Source organism: Brachyhypopomus gauderio, chromosome 5 (genome assembly GCF_052324685.1).
Source record: "Brachyhypopomus gauderio isolate BG-103 chromosome 5, BGAUD_0.2, whole genome shotgun sequence".
In the NCBI taxonomy this organism is placed as follows: Eukaryota; Metazoa; Chordata; class Actinopteri; order Gymnotiformes; family Hypopomidae; genus Brachyhypopomus; species Brachyhypopomus gauderio.
Window position 1 is genome coordinate 27,795,335 of NC_135215.1, and position 23,480 is coordinate 27,818,814.

The 23,480-nt window shown below is 40.6% G+C and overlaps 1 protein-coding gene across 7 annotated transcripts in view; it reads right to left on the minus strand.

Annotated features, from left to right (window-relative positions):
- chrm2a (cholinergic receptor, muscarinic 2a) overlaps positions 1 to 23,480 on the minus strand; it is a 100,593-nt gene that overhangs the window by 33,884 nt on the left and 43,229 nt on the right. The window contains exons 1-2 of one of the 7 annotated variants that reach the window (XM_077006857.1): positions 12,557 to 12,575; positions 9,481 to 9,594 (exon numbers count right to left, since the gene is read on the minus strand). The exons of 4 other annotated variants lie outside the window; for them this stretch is intronic. The gene's annotated coding sequence lies outside the window, so the exon portion shown is untranslated. Of the gene's footprint in view, positions 1 to 9,432; positions 9,595 to 12,556; positions 12,576 to 23,480 lie in introns of those variants that run through there. 2 more of the 7 variants (XM_077006855.1, XM_077006856.1) reach the window with 2 other exon arrangements.

Here is a 23,480-nt window from a genome sequence, read left to right on the forward strand (position 1 = left end):
CCTGCTTGAATCATACAAATCTTTCTGCTTGAACGATAGCTAGATATACTGTACCAAGCTACATCGACTCAGTCAAACTGAAGAACAAAGTCCCCAAGAAGCTTCACAATGTTAGTGAAGAACAAAGCTCTCTAGAGAGTATAACTCTCCTGGTCTATGGAAAACCAGCAGGTTTGGCTCCAGATATCACATGGTTTTCCTGTAGTCCACTGCCTTGGCGTGGTCACAGTAGGCACTTTTTTTTCAGATACTCAGATGTTGTGTTGCTTGTAGCCATAATCTGCACAAGTCTCCGTTTGTGATGGAAGAAGTGTGGAGTTGAACCTTCATCCTGTCAGTGGAGCGTCTTCACAGCCCACAACAACGTACCTCATATTGCTGCTACCAAGTGAAAGCAGAACAAAGTCAACTAAACTTCTTTAAACCCTGTTTATCCCTTCCAGTTATTTATTTAAAACAAGAGCTGTCTAACTCTCTTCCAGTTATTTATTTAAAACAAGAGCTGTCTAACTCTCTTCCAGTTATTTATTTAAAACAAGAGCTGTCTAACTCCCTTCCAGTTATTTATTTAAAACAAGAGCTGTCTAACTCTCTTCCAGTTATTTATTTAAAACAAGAGCTGTCTAACTCTCTTCCAGTTATTTATTTAAAACAAGAGCTGTCTAACTCCCTTCCAGTTATTTATTTAAAACAAGAGCTGTCTAACTCTCTTCCAGTTATTTATTTAAAACAAGAGCTGTCTAACTCCCTTCCAGTTATTTATTTAAAACAAGAGCTGTCTAACTCCCTTCCAGTTATTTATTTAAAACAAGAGCTGTCTAACTCCCTTCCAGTTATTTATTTAAAACAAGAGCTGTCTAACTCTCTTCCAGTTATTTATTTAAAACAAGAGCTGTCTAACTCTCTTCCAGTTATTTATTTAAAACAAGAGCTGTCTAACTCCCTTCCAGTTATTTATTTAAAACAAGAGCTGTCTAACTCCCTTCCAGTTATTTATTTAAAACAAGAGCTGTCTAACTCCCTTCCAGTTATTTATTTAAAACAAGAGCTGTCTAACTCCCTTCCAGTTATTTATTTAAAACAAGAGCTGTCTAACTCCCTTCCAGTTATTTATTTAAAACAAGAGCTGTCTAACTCCCTTCCAGTTATTTATTTAAAACAAGAGCTGTCTAACTCTCTTCCAGTTATTTATTTAAAACAAGAGCTGTCTAACTCTCTTCCAGTTATTTATTTAAAACAAGAGCTGTCTAACTCTCTTCCAGTTATTTATTTAAAACAAGAGCTGTCTAACTCCCTTCCAGTTATTTATTTAAAACAAGAGCTGTCTAACTCTCTTCCAGTTATTTATTTAAAACAAGAGCTGTCTAACTCTCTTCCAGTTATTTATTTAAAACAAGAGCTGTCTAACTCTCTTCCAGTTATTTATTTAAAACAAGAGCTGTCTAACTCTCTTCCAGTTATTTATTTAAAACAAGAGCTGTCTAACTCCCTTCCAGTTATTTATTTAAAACAAGAGCTGTCTAACTCTCTTCCAGTTATTTATTTAAAACAAGAGCTGTCTAACTCTCTTCCAGTTATTTATTTAAAACAAGAGCTGTCTAACTCTCTTCCAGTTATTTATTTAAAACAAGAGCTGTCTAACTCTCTTCCAGTTATTTATTTAAAACAAGAGCTGTCTAACTCTCTTCCAGTTATTTATTTAAAACAAGAGCTGTCTAACTCCCTTCCAGTTATTTATTTAAAACAAGAGCTGTCTAACTCCCTTCCAGTTATTTATTTAAAACAAGAGCTGTCTAACTCCCTTCCAGTTATTTATTTAAAACAAGAGCTGTCTAACTCTCTTCCAGTTATTTATTTAAAACAAGAGCTGTCTAACTCTCTTCCAGTTATTTATTTAAAACAAGAGCTGTCTAACTCTCTTCCAGTTATTTATTTAAAACAAGAGCTGTCTAACTCTCTTCCAGTTATTTATTTAAAACAAGAGCTGTCTAACTCTCTTCCAGTTATTTATTTAAAACAAGAGCTGTCTAACTCTCTTCCAGTTATTTATTTAAAACAAGAGCTGTCTAACTCTCTTCCAGTTATTTATTTAAAACAAGAGCTGTCTAACTCTCTTCCAGTTATTTATTTAAAACAAGAGCTGTCTAACTCTCTTCCAGTTATTTATTTAAAACAAGAGCTGTCTAACTCTCTTCCAGTTATTTATTTAAAACAAGAGCTGTCTAACTCTCTTCCAGTTATTTATTTAAAACAAGAGCTGTCTAACTCCCTTCCAGTTATTTATTTAAAACAAGAGCTGTCTAACTCTCTTCCAGTTATTTATTTAAAACAAGAGCTGTCTAACTCCCTTCCAGTTATTTATTTAAAACAAGAGCTGTCTAACTCTCTTCCAGTTATTTATTTAAAACAAGAGCTGTCTAACTCTCTTCCAGTTATTTATTTAAAACAAGAGCTGTCTAACTCTCTTCCAGTTATTTATTTAAAACAAGAGCTGTCTAACTCTCTTCCAGTTATTTATTTAAAACAAGAGCTGTCTAACTCTCTTCCAGTTATTTATTTAAAACAAGAGCTGTCTAACTCTCTTCCAGTTATTTATTTAAAACAAGAGCTGTCTAACTCTCTTCCAGTTATTTATTTAAAACAAGAGCTGTCTAACTCTCTTCCAGTTATTTATTTAAAACAAGAGCTGTCTAACTCTCTTCCAGTTATTTATTTAAAACAAGAGCTGTCTAACTCTCTTCCAGTTATTTATTTAAAACAAGAGCTGTCTAACTCTCTTCCAGTTATTTATTTAAAACAAGAGCTGTCTAACTCTCTTCCAGTTATTTATTTAAAACAAGAGCTGTCTAACTCTCTTCCAGTTATTTATTTAAAACAAGAGCTGTCTATCTCTCTTCCAGTGCCCAAAATTATGAGTCAAGAAGAGAACAGACTCACTGACCATCACAAAGAAAAGTTTTTGTTTTAACAAATACTTGATGTTTGTGTACATAGTCATGAATTCATCTGATTATAATTTGATTTGCCAAAAAATCATTATGAGAAAAAAACCAAACAATAAAAATGTTACTGATATTTACTTGTTTGTTTTTAACAGGACGTAAACAATTTGTGAATATTGACAAGCATGGGTGAAATATGGGATGTTTTTCTTCTTGCTACTCAGTATATTTATTATATTCTAGCTGCTGTAACAATGTCTACTCTCACTGGCTGAGGTTATTGTTGGTTTTGACTGATTAAGATTGATGTTGGTGTGGATGATAAAATGAGGTATGTGAAGAATGAATACCGATGGGCAGTAATGATGTTACACTAGACAAAGGCAATAATGAAATTACACTAGTTAAAAGGATCTATGTGGGATGGGAGACACTAAGGATTAAATCAGAGACATGTCATCTCTGTGATAATCAGGGGAATGCTGTTTCTCCTGTATGCCTCCTAGAGCCCAGCACCACAGGGCTGATCAGACAGAGCTTAGGAACAGTCGCACCCAGTAATGTTTAGTGGCCTTACACAGTTGGAATAGAACAGCTGATGGTGATCATTTTCTCTTACTATGAAGAGATCTGCCAAGTTGCTCTTGAAACATGACACAGTCCAACCCAAAATTTGTAATAAAAATACATGTTTGTTGTTGACCAAGTGCTGCAATAAAGTCCTAAAACTGATGGGATACAAGTGATAATACATTCCTGTTGAGGTTCAGACAAATAAGTGATACACTTGCAAGAGAACAGAAGAGAGACAGAAGAGTGGTCGATCAGGGAGAGGGAGACAGGGAGGGAAGGAGAGACAGAAGAGTGGTCGACCTGCGAGAGGGAGACAGGGAGGGAAGGAGCGACAGAAGAGTGGTCGACCTGCGAGAGGGAGACAGGGAGGGAAGGAGAGACAGAAGAGTGGTCGATCAGGGAGAGGGAGACAGGGAGGTAAGGAGAGACAGAAGAGTGGTCGACCTGCGAGAGGGAGACAGGGAGAGAAGGAGAGACAGAAGAGTGGTCGATCAGGGAGAGGGAGAGGGAGAGGGAGGTAAGGAGAGACAGAAGAGTGGTCGATCAGGGAGAGGGAGACAGGGAGGGAAGGAGAGACAGAAGAGTGGTCGACCTGCGAGAGGGAGACAGGGAGAGACAGAAGAGTGATTGATCAGGGAGAGGGAGACAGGGAGGTAAGGAGAGACAGAAGAGTGGTCAGTCAGCGAGAGGGAGAACAGAGTAATGTGTGCTCCTCCTTCACTGTACACCTTCTAGTTCACCAGTGAAATTGTTGCGTTTCACCCTTGCATCCTTTACCCCCTGGATCTAGGTAATGTAAGGCACCCTGAGCCTACTGCAGTGAATACATAATTACTGCTTTACTAGTCTGAAAGGTGTGTATAAAAGAGATTAACAAATGGGTGCGTGTTTGTGTAGGAGATTTGCCCATGACTGACAATCTGTGATAGAGGTGCTACATTAATACACTTTAATCACAGAGTGTGCATGACGAGACACATGCAGAAGTGTACCCCTTATGTCTCTGTCTCTTTTACCTCCCTTCCTACTTCTATCTCTCTCTCGTGTGCTCTCTCTCATTCCCTCTTTCTGTCTCTGCACACTAACAAAAACATACTTGTATAAACGTGTTGCTTATTATAAATTCATTATATTTCATTCTGATCAGAAACTTTATCCTTATCTTAACCTGGCCATATTTCTGAGTGAGGTTCTGTCAAAAATATGCAGTCACTGGACACCAAAAGAGCCAAAATTATTAGCTAATGCACATGAATACTCAGAGATGCTTTGGAGTGAGTTTGGAATTGCAGTAAAGAAATATTTGGGTCTGCGAACATTTGGAAATATCTCAATTTAATCAGAAGTATTTGTTAAATATTGTGCCTTCTGCTACTGGATTGTATTTGGGTGGCCAATGTGAGAGTGGATAGGAGCACGCCAAAGACTCCCATCAATGCATCAATCAACAATTAAACAATTAGTTGTGTTCCAGATGTAGCATGGACCCATTTTCTTTGCTGTGTGTGATCCTTGTTGAAGGCTTTGTCATTGCAATTAAGACACTGTTCATGTCTTTCTACTGACTCTTGCTCCATGCCGACACTACACTGGTGTCATATGTGGGATGCAGCTGTTGAACTGGGGGAGATGAAGTGGTGCATCAGGAAACCCAAAGACAGCTGGCAGGAGATGACGGCAAGCATCCGTCTTCCATGCCACAGCAAGGTCATCTTGGGACTTTGCGAGTGGCCATCTGGTATCGTGGCTGGATGGTGGCAGCGTTGAAGTAAAACGGACTGCAGGTGCTAGTCAACCTACTGCCATAGCAACATGACATCCTAACGGTGTTGACCATAGGCCTCTGAGTGAGGAGGCACATGCAACTCTGCACTGACAGACCCCCATTGCGGAGGCAGAAAGAGTGGAAGCTAGGCTTCGGTGTAAAGACACTGCAGCAAATGACACCGTGCTACATGGCAGAGTGGCTCTAAAGGTACACCACGCCAGTCAAGGCTTTGAAACAGCAGGACCGCTCAATGAGGGACTAAGAGCCTCTGGAAGGAACAACCCGTAGCATCAATGCCACAGTTAGGACGACCAGCTGTTGTCAGAAGCTCTGGTTGAGTGCAGTGCAGGTGGAGAGCATCTCACTGCCCTCACTGACACAGGCTCACAGGGGCTGCTGCTTGATCACAGTCCAACTCAGGTCCTGTCACTGACGGGCGAGTAGACGTGAGAGGCGTGGTTCCTGGTCGTACTTGGTGAGCGGGGGGGTCTAAGTTGAAAGCATGAGTTCTGGCTCGTGCCTATACAGGGTGCGTGCACACTTGGTTTGGATCTCTTTGTGGTGGCCAATCTCATGTAAGAAACGCTGAACCGGGGAAGAAGGCGAGTGAAGCTGTCAGCCGTGGCAATGGGGGAGTGGATGTGGGGAGTCGAGGCTCCCAGGCAGTGTCGCCTCCGTTTTCCGTGGGTGAAGTTGTCAGCTCTTGGAGGAACTGAACACGCAGCGTCAGAGTTGGTCGGTGGATCTCCGGGGGGTGCAGCACACATGAGCAGCACGCTCATCAGCAACAGCATCACCATGGAGAACAGAACGCGTGGAGAGTAGCGGGAGCCGGACGAAAGGAGTGATGGACTGTAGGCGGGTGGCCAATGGGAAATCAGACAGGAACACCGTGAGAACTCCCAACACGTGATGTGGTGTGTCTCCCTGCGGACATTATTTAATTAATGTGTTAATGTTGTTAAGTGGCTGATTTGTGTATATGTTTAGCTTAATCATATTACGTTTAGTTTGACTAAAGAGATGTTTTGCCCACTTTGTGTGTCATTTATTTATAATTCCCCTATTCTGCTCATTAATTTTATCCCATTTTGCTTGTTTTTACAAATTAGGCTTACTAATGGCACTAAATGGCATTGATAGTCCATGCAGAAAAATACGTCCTTCCACTGTCTCTGTTATCCGCTGTGTTTTCTGAGCTGACGAGAGTGCAGCTCGTGTCCATGGTTTTGGCTCTGACGCTGAAGATTCAGCTCTTTCAGATCCAGCAGCTTATCCTATGGGAAACAAAGGCCAGACTTTTAGAGAGCCTTGCCTCTCCACCTTTTCTCTGCTGCTCACTGTTGTGGACAGCTTCATTTGTTTCCTCTTTCATCCCGGCGTTTCCGTCCTGAGGTTGAGCATGACCCCTGCTGCTACGATAAAATCCAAGCCAAGCACACATCCTGCATAATGATTGAAAACCTATGTACTTGGTGAAAACATGGTGTCCCCACCAAGACAGCGTCCCACTTATTTCCTCTCATGTCCACTCTGCAGCTGATAACAGACTTGAGTTAGATGGCCATCGGTTCCCAGGCATTAGGTGTGCCATTCTTGGTGTGAGAGAGCCAGTCAGTCAGGGCAGTGAAAAGGTATCCTCTCTACACTGCACACATGGACCCAAAGTCCATGGTGGCAGCTGATCTTCCTAGCTGTGGCATCAGTGCTGCTTTGTCCAGAGGCTGCCTGCCTCTTACTGGGCAGTTCTACTCTCTTTGCCTGTGGATTCAGTTTCACTGCAGTGATTGGTGTGGTGTTCCCTCTTCCTGCACACCAATCACTCCTCCACCACTTCGCTCGGGGGGCACTCAGCATGTCATTTCCATGTTGAGTTCCTCCTCGGCTCCTCCAGCAACAGCAAGCTCCACACTGTCGTCATCTCTTTCTGAGCACTGCTGCGCTGTTAGCCTTCCCCGGTCTGCTATCGCTATCGCTTGACTGAACCTGTCCAGCAGGGGAGGGCAGGACACTTGACCACTTCCCCCAGGCTGTGTTCACCTTCGAGTTTGTTGATGTGCTGCTCAGTTTTTTCAGGCTCAGCAGTGACATCCCACGTCTGGCACCAATGTAGCACTGGGACGAAGGAATGTGCGAGTGCCATTTCTGCTTGAGGAAATTGTTCTTTATTAAATGGTAGAATCTTTTAAAAGACTCATATAAAGCAACAAGCAGAAGAGTGGAATTGAACTATTGGGGATTATAGTGGGAGGATAACTAAATGAATATCACTGAAAACAATAAGGCATCTCTAACATAAATAAACTACAAAAAACACATACTCATTTCAACTGTTTAACTTAAACATTACATTGAAACTAAATAAAGTCTATGGGGAGTCCTTGACAGCCTCTCCTTCCTTTCAAGAATGTGTCTGTTTAAGGAACGAGAAATGTTTTTTCAAGAAATGTAACTCTATGGTGAACATTTTCTAACAGTATGAACCTAATTCTTTGCAATACAATTTCCACTGCACTAAAAGCGAAGGTAATTCTTGACATTTCTGATTCCTCCTCTAGCTTTAGTCTCAAACTGCTTGCAATTCTGACAAACACTGAGCTTTCTATGGTCTTTCTATAATTAGCTATTTTCATGCACAATGAATATCACCTTTATTATACCTGTAAGAATGTCATTTAGGGTTGTCCAGCTCCCTGCTCGTGGGTACTGTAATGGGCAACACTTACTATTTCCTATCAGAACAGACACAACTGAAAATATCTCCAGGACATCTGTATCACCAGTCTCGTGTTTTCTAAACATGAGTTTTCCATAATGTAGGGAAGAGGGCCTGACTTTTAACTTAACAATTGCCAATGAGCAATTAGAAGGTTTTGATGTGTGCGAGTATGTGAATTTTTTACAATTTATTCCCTTATTTTGACCATATTTTTGTCATAAACGATCAGAAAAGATATATCCTCTGGTATTTCCAGTACAATGGAAACATCAGTTGAAACACAAGGCGCATCACTCATATGTGTGTACGTGAGTGTGCTGTTTGGGCACGTGTGTACATGCTCGTGCCTGCTATGATCTCTGTAGGCTTGTTTTGGCTTTACTGTAGAGATGAATTATAGATGTGTGTAAACGCCAGCGTGTCATTCTGTATCCTGCCTCAGGGACACGCTTACATCCTTATAAGCAGTAAACAGAGTAGGAGGACAGTGACGCCCACAAGACCCCTGATTACAAAAAAAATAAAGAAACGATAAAGTGACAAATCTGTACTTTATAAATCTGCCCTACTATAGAAAGAGATGAAGTTTATCATGGAGACAGGCAACCATCCATCAGTCCTTATCTGCTTTCTGAGGACCACGCCTGTGCCCCCCCCCCCCCACACACACACACACTCTCTTTCTCCCTCACACTCAGACACAAAATTATGCCTCAGATGATGCCACTTCATATTCACAGCTGACAGGACTTCCCCCTCTCTCTACCTTTATCTCTCTCTCTCTCTCTCTCATTCTCTTCTTTCTCTGGACGTCCACCTCTGGACTTCAATATCCAAGTAATGTTTTATTCTGCTTTTGGCATGGTGTGTACGTGAGGATGTGTGTCTTTAAGAAAAGATATGGCACGATGCTTCCATTCGTGTAGAGGAAACAGATATGGAATAGAGGCTGTAAAGAAGGGACCTGCATTTTTTGCATAATGCTGAGTCTCTAGGGAAAAAATGGAATGCATTTATTTTATTGTAAGTGAGCTTATGATGGAAGTAAGAGTATTTTTTGGAATATGAAGTTGTCTTTTTGTGCGTGTGTGTGTGTGTGTGTGTGAGAGAGAGAGAGAGAGAGAGAGAGAGAGAGAGAGAGAGAGAGAGAGAGAGAGAGAGAGAGAGAGAGAATATAGAGGAAGTTTAGGCTTGATTGATTCTGAAGCAGCCATGCACAACATTCCACGGTAAATCGTGCGTTCAGAACACGGTATTGGAGAAAAAAGACACCGTCTCCAAAGAAGAAACACCATGGAAACAGACTTCTTAAACTGACATTACTAACGTTTGTATAATGTATATAGGGTGAATCAGTTTGAGCTTTGACTTTGACATTTATTTCATTTCCTAGTAACTTCCTTTCCCGGCATTTATCTTCATCCACTTACACTGTTGGTTACGTTACACATCCATTGATCTGATCTGTCCATCCTCACCTAGAAATCCAGTTTTCTGCTGATATGCTCTGGCCTCTTTTAGAATTGTGTGGAATCTACCCAGAATTATCAGAATTCTCTTGGGCAGTGAAGCAGGAAGGCAACAGAATATGTCTGCAGGCAGAGACAGAAAGAGAGGGGTGGGGGGTGGGGGGGCTTTTTAGTTTTATTACTGATCATGTGTAGATAGACATATACACTCATATACCCAGAAACAGACAGGCAGAAACACAGATACAGAATACAACAGACATACATTTCCATATTAGCCCTAAGGCTGAACTCGTGCTAAGGCTGCTGTGCTATTGACTATAATAAATGAGATATTTTATGACGGTGAAGGTTAGTGTCAAATTAACATGAGCTGCACTCCCCTTAGAGTCCACTCATTGATCTGTACTTAGCCACGGAGACACTACTCTTGTTTTAGGGGGCACGGAAAGTGTATTAGCTCAGTTAGTATGTTGTAAGGCACCTGTGAACATGTGTGTGTGTGTGTGTGTGTGGATCCAAGAAAAGCAGTGTGAGTAGATGCCCTGTTTTCTGTTGTGCATTTGCATATTTGGTCATGGCTGGCTGCCAGCTGCAGTCTGAGCCACAGGACTGCTGTTCATTTTTTCCCTTTTTCTTTCGTTTCTTTTTTATGGCACAGTAAAGAGTGTCTCATCCCCAGGGAGAGGGTACTCTGGCTTCCCTGCCTCTAAGCCCTTCATCTTTTCCTTTCTTGATTTGTCTCTTCTACATCTTTCCTCATTCTTCCACCACTTCCTTTCTCCTCACCATCTCTCTCATTACTCCTGATTACCCTCAGACACTCTTTCAGGTCAAATATACCCACAGTCAAAGAAATTAAAACTTTAAAACATTTTAAAAGTAAGAGGCCATTTTTAAAAAAAAACATAAAGAACTTTCTTTGGGTACTGAAGTTAAGCTGAGGGTTGATTAAACATACAGTATATTAGTGCAAGCTTCAGTGGAAACCCATGAAAAATAGCACCAGGACTATACAGTACTGTAAGTGTATGTGTGTTTGTGAGCATGCACATGTATGTGTGCTTTTGCATGTACAAAATGCATTATGGAGTGCAGTGTCTCTTTGATCATTAGCATTCACGAGCTCCATTATCACAACTATAGACAGAATTATAATGAATCACATACTAATGGTTCACGCTATTTACAGTTATAGACACACACAAACACATGCATGGATACAATTCTCTTTTCGACTTCCCCCTCATATTCTTTTCCTTTCTTGAAAGATGAACATTGTAGCAAGATAACGGCATATTGTCATTACTGCAGGACTCACATCCCTTTCAGGGAAACACTGAACATGTCACTCCACAGACGTTTGCCTCTGCCTCTCTGAGCTGGAAGATTTTTGACTGAGAATAAAAACTAAATTGCAGTATATTTACGATATCAAAGGTTTCTGTGTGAATCTTGAATTAATTCGATTCTGACTGCAATGTCTGAAAAATCATAGGTTGAGAAGAATAATCTGCATTATATGTGTGTTTGTGTCCAGTTGTAGGTTTTCTGTGTGTACAGGTGTAATAGAGGTAGAGGTAATGTCCGCTTAATGGTTATCCATTAATGCAAAAGCTGGCCTACCATTACCACACAGTGACCCACATCTTGAGCTGATGTAATAAAGTGTAACAGAATGGACAAAAAGACACTCATTCAGTCTAAGGTCCCTGTGGTTCTACAGCCTAGATTGCTAGCCAGCATATTAAATGTAGACTTACTGCTGTGGAGATCTGTAATTACTGCTGTGGTATAGTGATTTGCTTTTATGTTTGAGTTCAGGGCAAAGTACACTTTTTTTTTTTGCAGTGTGAATTGACCCCATAGCATAAGCTCTGGCCTGATAAACTATATTGGAAATAGTTGTATTTTATTGTATTTATTTATTTATTTAAGGGTGGAGGAGGTATTTTTCTCGTAAACCTGAACCCCTCAGGTATTTCAATATCTCCTAATTCGAGCTGTTGCTTCTGCCTTCCATGTGATTCAAACAGCAGTTAGCCTCAGGGTCAGAAGTGAATTTCCCTCATTTGAAATGATCATTAGAGTAGTATCGGGCGGCATCGGGTACGCACAGGGAGTCTAGCCTCCAAGGCTGACAGTAATGACCCATGTTCTCATTCCCTTTTTTCTGAGCAAAGAGTTGAATGTCAGTATCGACATTATGGGGGTATCAGCTAATATGCCTAACTGCAAGGAAAAGAAAAATGTATGCTTTTAGAATTTCAACCAATATGTAGAATTAATATTTGGAGCAGACATATTCTGAAAACAGTTCACTAAAATAAGAAAGCACCCCACTACACGCTTTTATAATTTCTTAGCTTGTCTAGCTGCTGCAGCTGTTGTAAACCTCAGGTAAAGCATACATAGATGTACAGACAGGACATCCCGATTACAATTTATAGGACAACGGAATGTTAATTTTACGAAGTTATACAGGATGGAGTAGCTGCAGTGAGAAAGGAGACTATCGTAAGTAACAGCAGTCTGAGTGTGACGACGGGTGTACGATCGGCACACACCGCGTCAGAAAATGTAGAGAAAGATAGACCCAAGCGCCGTATGAAGCAGGCAGGAGATAAAGCCAGCAAACCCAAACTGTGTGCACACGAAAACATGCACACAGGCAAACATAAAAACGAAACTTAAAGGACGCAGAATAAACTCAACGCGTGCAAATGAAACTAAAAGGACGCGGAAGACTCGACGCGTATAAATAAACAAAACCATGAACACACGGGAGAGGAAGAACGCGGAATAACTTTGACGCGTGACAAAGGAACTAAGGACGCCAGGGGAAGACTGGCCGCAGGCGAACGCCACAACAAAACAAAACCCTTCCCAAAATAAAAGGGTAACTGATAGGAAGAGAGATAGCTGGAGGAAAACTTGAGATAGGCCAGAGAGTGGCGCAGGAGATAAATACTCGAATAAGTAAAAGAACAAGAGGGAGAAGAGGAGAGAACAAGAGAGAGAAAGAATAAGGTGGCCAGACACCTTTAACTTGAGAATGAGACAAGAGAAAGGGCTGAGAACGTACCGGCATAACCAAAACGAATCAGCAATGATCCGTCTCCAAAAGCTTCCTTAAGAAGCCATGGCAACAGGTGAGATGGATCATTGCTGATTGCGTGGATGTAGTCTAGGGCTGACTCGGGTGCCCCTAGTGGAGGTAGATGGTGTGGCATCCGAGCCAGCCCTGACACTGAGAGCACGTCTCTTGAGAACATTCCTCGCATCCACATTCTAACTTTTAATTGTAGTGTGGGTCAAGCAACTGCTTCTGTAGACTGAGCAGTGCCAAAGTTACTGCCCACACACACACAAAGACTTATGCACAAGAAATGCTTGTGTCTTGACATTTGGAACCTAATTAAAGGAGAGAAAGGAATGATCCTGCAGAGGTCACCAGCTCATTACAACAAGGAAGTGCCTCTATTTTGTTTTCTCTGTGTGTTCTTTTATTTCTCTCTCTTTTGCACCATTCCCCCCCCCACACACACACTCACACGCACACACACACACATACACGCATGTGCACACAAATGCCAAATGAATGATGTTCACAATCAAGACAAATAAAGCAGTTTCATTGAAACCATTCAATTGAGCCACATTTTTATCATTTTTTTTTTCATGCAAGTGTACAAATGAGATGAAAAACTTCTCTCTTTAAAATCTAAAATACTGTACATTGGTTCCATTTTGTGAACAAGTACAACATGGATATAATTCATGATACCTTGATACCTAAACATTGATCTGACTTCATTACATCATCAGTATTGCAGTTTTTTTGGATTTGATGTCCAGGGTTAAAGATAAAATCCCACTGTTTGTCAGAAGTGTCATGCAAATGTAACCAGGTGATATTTGTACTCAAATATGGTTTAGCAAATAGATCGAGGAACCTTTACGACCAACAAGGTGGCATCGCTATTGCAAGTAGGATTAACCTGTACCATAAGAAGGAAGAGCAAGATACACATTGACTCCCATGAGCTGATATTTGGTAAGTTGCGAGAAAGCAGTGATGAATCTTGGATTATATAATTTTTAACACTCTACCATAAGTGAGTCCAGTTAAGTTTCAGAGTTTAATCTACATGCATTTTCTCAAATATTTTTTTTAAAAAGGGGACTGACCCACTAGAGTCTGAAATGTCCTCCAACCACAAATTGTGGTACCAGAAGTGGGGATATTCCAAGAGGAACTAATATTTTTTTGTTGCATTCAAGTTGAGTCAAGCATGGTAGTGTTGATGATCAGGTTGGCATTTAACAGGAGACAATGAAGGTGATACCACATCAGAGCTATGAAGATCAACATTGTGACAGTGTCAAGAACTTCAGGCCAGAGGAACAGTGGCATTAAATTGTTATCTCAGCTGCTACTGGCGTATTCAAGAAACCATTGTTCTTCACCAACTGTATATTAGAACCACGTTGCTGTGATTTCTTTACATAGAGATATTAATAACAACATCGATTATGACGCACGAGCATGTCAGCAAACCACCAAGGGTTTAAGGAGCAAGGACTAAAACCACTCTGGAGGATGTCCTTTAAGTGGTAGCAGTGCAATCCATACCATAGATAAATTAACCCAAAAAGCAAAAGATCCTATAGTACAGAAAGGAGGTGCAAGTAGTACTGCTAGCAGACTGAAGTCACAATGAAAGTACATGGAGGACAGTCTGTTTCAAATGTGAAGTTTTTGGGCAAACAGCAAAGAACTGCCTCCAGAAATAGGGTGTAAGAAATGTAAAGCCAGTGTCTTCCAGCTCCCAGGGAAATTAGGTCCCCCAGTTGGTGTGAATCAGACAGTCTGGGGGAACTCTATGGACTCAGCTGCTGCAAAACCCTACCATTATCAATTATTACAGCATGTTATCATATGTGGTAGATATTACTGAGCAATATCTCGGTAATTGCATTACAATGGAGACAATAAAGATATGTTGTCTACTACTGGTTGGCTTACGTTAACAGGTCGGTTCAATACACAATACCTTGGGTAAGTAGAACAACAGGTTAAAGCAATGGGCCATAAGATATCCAGTTGTGATTTCTTAGTGGTTAAGGACCCCCTTGGCATTCTGTAGTCTGTGCTATGTATTCTGGGCATAAATATTATCAGTCAATGTAAACAACTTGTTTATAATACTAGTTTAGGAGGGAAATTGGATTCTGACTGGAGGGACATTTTCCAGAAAATGCAGAAGTGTACTGAAAGCCAGAACCTTTTACAGGTGTCTAGAAGATGTATTGACTACTAGGGGTGACCTGCAATAGTCGCTGATTCGACTATAGTCGACTATACCTCCTAGTCGACTATGAACGTCATAGTCGAATGTACCATACTAACTGCATGGGGGTGCCCAAGGATGCTGCTAAGCATTAGTTGTTACATAAATGTCTTTGTTTTCGTTATATGTAGCCTTTTGTCAAATATAATCATCCTAATTTCTGTTAATAAATATTTTAAAATGATGTGTGCGCATTAACAATAGGCATCTTCCTTACTACACATTAATAAATCACACCCTGCAGTTGCACAATCCAAATGAGCGGAGCTGAACACGCTACATCTGCCGAGATTATAATAGCTACTAAAAACTTCAAAAGTATTTTGAAAAAGATAAAGATTAATCAAACAAAGTAAATTGCAAGTTATGTCATCAACATCTTAAATTTCGCACGACAACAACCAACATGGCATACCATTTAAAACGCATAAGGCGAAAAAAACCGTTTGTCGTTTCGGTCAAGTCGTCTCGTCTCGTCGCGGTGCGTCTCGGCAAGTAGGCCTATAAAATTTTTTTGTTGTTTGCTTTTTAAACCCCGTTACTTGAACCTTTCCTTATAATTTTTTTGCTGTTGTGTGGCAATTTTTAAAAATATTTTCAGGCAGGCATATTTTATTCAAAATATTTTTGACATTTTGCACAGTGCTTGTCTGAGAGTTCGATATGCGCACTGCGCACTGACGGTTAATGTTCTCTAACGTTTCATTAAAAAATAAATAAGTAAATAAATAAAAGCTGAATAAAGCCAAGCTACCATGTTTATTCATTTATCTGAGTGATTTAGGTTTTTACTTTGAAGTGGAAAAAAGTCCTGAATGAGAACGGGATCCCGTTTAAGGTGCTCTAGATAAAAAAAAAACCCCTGATTCGACTATTAGTCAACTAAAGGGAAAATCTGACTAATCAAATTTGACTATGAAAATCCATAGTTGAATACACCTCTATTGACTACATACCCATAGTATCTGTAGTCACCATCACATCAAAGAGGACCTCTAAAAGTGCCTGTAGTGACCAATCACTACTGTTTGAATGTCTTAAAACAACACTATCGGGAGGCCTCGTAGTCATTTTCATGCTTGTTGATTCTCATAGTAGCACATTTTCTGAACAGGTGTTCAGTCTCTCATTAGAAGATGTGTGGCTCTCATCCCATACATCCCATCCCATGGATATTCTATCAGTGCATGAATAGTGACCAGTGGATTGCAGCTGACGCTGAAGTGACATTTGAGGTGGGTGAAGAGCACAGTAAGTAATTATAGACAAAGTTGATATTGCTGCTAGTGTTAAGTTAAAAGTACTAACGGCTAAGTACTCTGATATATTTGCAGCTGAAGATTTGCAGCTTGGCTACTCTTACAAGGTCAAGCATGGAATTCATTTAGTTGATGATGAACCTGTTACACTATACAACCACTGCTATGGCAAACCATGGTAATATAAAGATGTGTGTAGACTACCAGAAGTTAAATCTTAGGACCAAAAAGGATGTGTTCCCCTGCCCTGTATAAATGAAAGTTTTGATGCTCTGTGGGAGGTGCAGTACTTCCCAACTACAGACCAGTGGTTACCTTCTCAACTACAGACCAGTGGTTACATTCCCAACTACAGACCTACAGGAAGAGTGTGATAGGCTTTTGCAGCATCTTTTCGTCTACATGGATTTCTTCAGATGAATTTGAGGGTTTGTAATGGACCAGCGACTTTTCAGAGGCTTATGCAAACCACTTTGAATTTCTTGATCTCTCAGAATATGCTTGTATATCTGGATATTTTAGTGTATTCACAGGCATTCCACAAGCACTTGTAGAAACTTGAAGCAGATTGGCTTCAAAGTAAAGTTAGAGAAATATCATTTTCTTCAATCAGGGGTGAAGGTCTGGGCCATCACATGTTTGGGCCATCACATCGGCCATCACATATCACATGTCTAGAACCATCTACCATAAAAGATCTGAGGTAATGTCTTGGCCTCTATAGTTATTACAGGTAATTTATTTAAGAGTCTTAAAGATAAGGTAACTAGTGCTCCCATCTTGAGGCTATACTGGTGGTATAGCCTACTACCTTTCATGTTGTGGACTAGAGATGTCACAAGAACCGATGCTTTGGTGCCAAGTCGATACCAAAAATACGGTTCTTGTTTGCTGTGGTATTGAACATATTGAAGGTTTCACAGCTCTCCCAGACCAGACGAGGACAGCATAACATGCTAATAAGCCTGCATGCTAATAAGCCATGAAAACTGAAACAACACCACCAACATAAACACGAGGAATGACGTTGACAAAAGCAGGAGAAGCAACAGGTCTGCTGCGAAAAGTTTGAAAAAAAATGTCGTATTTTTTTATAGAAATATTTTTTTAAAGTATGTTTTGTATAGAAATATTTTGCATTTGAGTCCAACGATCAGGGTCAAATAATGGACAGCACACAACCATTTTGCAAACAGTGTCTGAAAAAATTTGTTGCTAAAGGAGACACCAGAAATTTTGTTTGTTCAGTTCAAAGACAGAATTCCAGAGCTGTAAACAGTTTAAAGTGAGTTTTGTCAAAATGTTTGTAACGTGAAATGTTATTGTTATTGGTATCAAGAAGCGTGGAATTTTAGTGGTATTGGTACTGACTAATAAATTTGTGGTATCATAACATTCCTAGTGGAGACTGAGGCAAGTAGCAATGGGCTTAGAGTTGCTCTCTTCCAGCAACAAGGAGATGTCAAGCAAGTCATTGCACATGCAAGTAGACTGAGGAATGCAGAAAAGAATAACAGAATGGCATCAACACAAAACTGGAATTTCTTGCAAAAGGCGATAGCAGAAACATCCCGCAGCTACATGCTGGGTTCCAAGTTCATTGTAACTACTAACAATAATCATTTATATTATTTAAAAACAGGCAAGTTTGGGGTGATTGAGCAGAGATGGATTGCATAGTTGTCCACATTTGATTTTGACATCCAGTATCATCCAGGTCGGAGCAGGACACTCTCCAGGCAGCTGTTTGCAGGGAAGCTCGAGCCTGTCTCAGAGGATGCAGAACTCGACAGACGTGTGGCAATGTGCAGTCTGATTAATCGAGGCAAGGCCCTTGACTCATCACTGGTCACGGCAGGTCTTCAAAGCTGAAAGCTCAGGCAAATCCAGGCCCTTGAAGCTGGTGTGTGTGAGATTAGTGGTCTGAATCAGGGCAACACACCAACCCTCCCAGGTTATTCCAACGAGGACTTATTTTCCAGCAGCAGTACCCAGTATTAGGTTTATTGAAAAAACTGTGGGGTCAAAACAGGAAGCCTAGTGGTAAAGAGTGTAAATTATTGCCTAAACCTGTTTTATCATTGATAAAGCACTGGGACAGCATCTGGGTACTTATAGGGTTACTATATAGGGTGGTTGATGATGACTGACATGGTAAACTTTTTCAGCTTCTGCTTGACAGCTTGAAGAAGCAAGTGTTAGAGTATGTCCTTGATTCTATGGACCATCAGGGCATTAGATAGACCCTACACTTGGTGAGGAACAGATATATTTGGGTGGGCATGCAAGAGGATGTGACCAAGTAGATTAAAGAATGCAACGTGTTAACTAAGATACCACAGCCCAAGAAACCCATGACACCATTTCTTGACAAGTCTTTGCTGTTGACCTCACTGTGCTTGACCAGCAATAATCATGAGAATGCCTTAGTAGTCACAATTGACCAATTTTACCAAATTCATTTAAGCATTTACAATTTGTGACCAAAAAGCAGATACCACAGATAAGGTACTGTGATAAGGCCGTGTTCAGATTCAGACAACAGGGAAGACAACCAGGGAGGTGATGTGCAGCCATTAGCAGATAACAGTACAGTAAACAGGGAGTGGCAACATTGCTCTCTTACAGAGATTATATAATCTCTGTAAGAGTAGAGTCCTCTTTGACTGAGTTTGGGGAGCCAGTTCTGAGTCACCCTGTGGCTGCGTCATGGAGTAGTCAGAGAGCAAGGAGAGTCTTCTAACCTGCATCACGCACTTAAGTCTGGCCACAGCTGCCATAATCCCAGCAGCAGTCTCACAGATTCTGGCGAGTTTGAGTATTGTCCACTTCCATGAAGCGGTCAAAGAGGTCAACAGTAAATGAGTAATCTGTGACTATTTGTGAGTTGCGAGAAGGAAGTGGAAAAACCTTGGATTTACATCCCTGTTAACACTACCATGAGTGAGCCCAGGTAAGTTCTAGGGTTTAGTCTATGTGTATTTTGTAATTAGCATATATGAACAAAAACAAAAATAAAGGGGGGGGGGGGGGTGGCAGGGTGACAAACTACACAAGCATTGATGTTTACTTTTATTATTACTGCTTTATTATCTTTATGAATATTATGAAAAGTAAGCTTTCATTCTCTTTCTGGAGAAACTTCTAAAAAGTTGTCTTGTGGTTTTTTTTAATATACAATTTGCAGTAACTTATGTTCAATTAAAAAACTCCACAATTCAGCATGAGGTTAGGCATCCTCACACTGCATGCCTAATCTTTCTGGAAGACATGACACTGTTCTGTTTGCACTGTCCTAGTGACTATCTGCTCTGATGTTTTATTTCTATTAGGGAAGGGGACATGATTTTCCAATTTTTTTTTTCATTTGTTAATGTATTAACCTTATTGTGCATGCAAAAAAATGCATGTAAGTTCCAAAGCCCAAAGTACATGACAGTTGGAGTAACTCTTTCCCACAGACACCACTTTTCTGTATGAAAAGCCTCATTGGAATTGCAATCCTTTTCCTTTGATACATGATCACTCAATCTTGTAACACAATCCGCACTGCCCTCCTACCAGTCAGCTTGGCTAGAGTAGAAAGGGCTACCTAGGAACCCTGGGCTCATCGGGGTGAGAAGCTTAATGACCCAGCATGGCCAACAAAATGCTTCATATAAATCTAATAATGTAGGACCCCCCCCCCCCTCCCCCAAAAAAATAGCAACACTGAACATGAGCAAAATTGGTCCCCTCTATGGTCCCAATGTATTTCCTTAGTTTTTGAGTTCTTTTAATTCTTGTATTTCATTGCCTGAGAGTTTTACCCAGACCTGGGTAATGCTACAAATAAAGTTTGCTATGGTATGCGCTTGTGTCCTGTCTTGTCCGTTTCACTGTTATAAGGACATAAAATAGTCAAGTTAGGATTATTGTGTTAGGAACAGACTCATAATTCACACTGGTGCCAAGACATGATGGCCATCAAATGTATTTAGCATGCTTCAGGTTTGCCATGATGTCATTTTCTTGATTTGGTGGATGCCATGAACCCCATGCTCTTTTATTCATTCCCTGGTTATTGACCACCCCTTATTAAACAGATTTCATCCCCTAACTGCCAGAGGTGGGCATTCCAGGTTCAGAAAGTAAAAGTCCTCACCAGGATTTTGCTCAAGCTTGCAAGATTTTCTAATTAGTGCAAGCCAGATAAAATTAGTGGAATCAACACAATCCAGCAAGCTCGAGCAAAATCTTGGTGAGAACCTGAAATACCCACCTCTGCTAACTGCACACAGTGCAGGCTGACAGTTGACCTACTCCTAGATATGTGAGCTAACATTATATCAGGGTTAGTTGGATAATGGCTCCTTGGATACCTATCACCATCTCTAGTCTATATACTAAATTGCAGTATAACCTACATTTCACAGATGCATGCCAGAAGTTCAAAAGAACAAAATGGGGAAAAAATTGTAAAAATTGGAAAAGGAAAAGGCTAATTACAGTCAACCCTTAATTTTTGTGGAGGTTAAGGGTGCAGGAACCCTCCAAATTTGATTGTCAGCTTAGTGAAACTTCTAGTTTATGGTAATATTCTAATGTTTATGTACTTAATGTATTCAGAGGAGGGTGCTACTTCATTTGTGATTTAGCAAAGGCAGACCGAAGAACTAACATGGACAGCACATAGGATATGTGAGACACAGCATTGCGTGTGCATGTGTGATCTTGAAACCTTTGTTTTCAAATCTAAGCTAATCTTACATTGAGGAGGAGAACGATGTTTTAGTGAATCTTGGCACTATCTAACTCTCCCAACTGTGTTGTAACTTTTCTAAGCCCCCTACTTGACGTTTTTGTCTTATGAAGCTCTAAATGACAGCCATTAAATTTGCAGCAGAAGCTCCTTTAAGCACCAGTCTGGGTGCTTGACGTATACTTGGAGTGAGGTAGGCTTGGAGTGAGGTATTTTTGGAGTGAGGTAGCCTTGTGTTTGCTGCTAGTTGTTGTCTAACACTTGTCCTCACCTGCGTTTCCATCAGGACGTCAATGAGAGGAACATGTCACTGCAAACTCCTCAATCGAGGTCCTCTCACAGAAATCAATAGTACTTTCCCATCTAGCATGCACACACATACACACATACACACACACACACACACACACACACACACACACACACACACACACACACACACACACACACACACTTCACTTTTAGTGAGCTCCAGAGAATGTTTCAATTGATCCAAGGACACTCCTGGACAAAAAGCTCTCTAGAAAACAGTAAGGGAGAGAAATACAGGAAGAAAAAGGAATAACCTTGTTCTAGAGCCTTCTGGCTCTGGTCAATATCAGATTTCAGTCAGACAGATAAAACCTGCTGACGCCCACACAAACACAGACAGAAGCACGCACATACTATTGATACACATCCCAGACTGTCAGACTGTCAGGTCCTTTGAGAATATCTGACCTGTTAAACTGTTTCCATTTAACCTTAAAGCCAAAGCTAAGCTGACTTCTAACCCAAGCATATGAATGCACAGAGACCATGCAGATATGTTCTGGGAGAGTCAGTATCCTTGTGCTTGTAATGCACACACACACACACACACACACACACACACACACACACACAACCAAACACATACACATATACACACATTTTCGATTTTATGACCATTATAAGATATGGCACAACTGTTGTGTTGATTCTAATGTTAATGTGACAATTGTAGCGCGTGAATACATACAGACAATCTCAAGTCAGTTTGTATTTTCAACAACATTGAAACCAGACAAAGATGCCTTGGGTTGGTGCAGTTTTACTGTAGAATTCGAAGCCATTAATTGAATTAGTGGCATTCCTCATGAATGGCACAAAATAGGGCTGACTGACAGCAGCAATTTTCATCTTGTTATGCCTATGTGGCTGTTTGAGTTGCTAATATAAAATGACTGACTTGAATTTGAATTACGCTTGTTTTTTAATTCTAAAATTGGAAGGTTACTCCAGTTCAGTTGTAGGCTATAACAAGAAAGTTGATACTATACAGTAAGAACCCTGCTTCAACTCTTCCTCTCACTCCATTTAGACCTCTGCTCATCTCTCTAAGGAATTACATGGATTTTAATTGCCAAAATTCAAACTCTCTATCACAGAATAGTATCACAGGTCCTTACAGATAAAAACTAGAAGTCTGAACGAATGATGATAAATTTCTCACAGCACAAGTTACTATGATGATTTCAGGAAATCCATTTTATGTCCAGTAAATCTCAACCACGATGTGTAAACGATGGAGTGTCGACAGCTGCTCACCCCAGAGCACTTACACCTGTAGCACAGTTTCCTTTAGAGTCTAGTCTTTCTGTGCCACATTCCATATCTCTCACTGTAATTAGACCCTCTCATAGTTTGCCTTTTAATGCTTGTCGGTCTTGTTTGACATAGACTGATGATTTGTCCTCCATTTGTGACATTTCTCAGGTTCCACCTAAAATTGACTGTACTCTGTTTTCACTTGATCACATCCTATGTGCCTCATGTTACATCTTCGGTTTTATGGACACTCTGGCATGTACCACGCAGTTCATTTATTACCCAAGAAGCAGCTCGGCCGTCCTTTATTATGAGCTAAACCAAAAATCAAGTTCAAGACTAGCCTGAGGAGAACACAAGACTAAGACTCCCAGGGAGCACATGCCATACGAATCAATATGGAAGTCACTGGAGAAGACTGAAAATGTCAAAGTATTGCGACCAAAAGAAAGACTCAAAATAACACATTTATGATGCTCTTATGGTTATTGACCAGTTTGTTCTTTGTCCTCAGTTTGTTTTCTGTAATTGCTGTCAAGTAAGACAAAAAGGGAACATCTTAAGAAGGTATCAAAAATGTTAGGTTGTCATGCCGACAAGCCAGAGTTAAAAATCAGTTTAATGATACCTTCACAGTCAGCTGTTTTTTTTTTAATGAAATTCCATTTATGTTTATGCATACATACTGTTTCTCACTACGTATGTGTGTGTGTGTGTTTATGCAATTACATTTCTGAAGGGCAATGCTTTACTATATAAAGCATATACCTATGCATATTCTTCACACAGCCAACCAACTGTGTGCCCTTCTGTTTCTCCAAACCTCATTTTCCTGCATATATTAGACATTAAACCCTGCTGCCCCGCCCCATTCCTCATACATAATCCACACGCTAACTCTGTCCTCTGGATATAACACACACATCCTGCAAGCCAATCAGAGCTGATGAGAGAGGGCAGAGGATCCTCTTCATGTGGACATCTGTGTCAGAGGGACTGCCCCTGAGTGAGAGAGCTGCTCCTCTCTGTCCCAGTGTTTGTCTCTCTCCTCACCCCTCCCTGTCTGGCGGCACTAAGAGGTGTCTA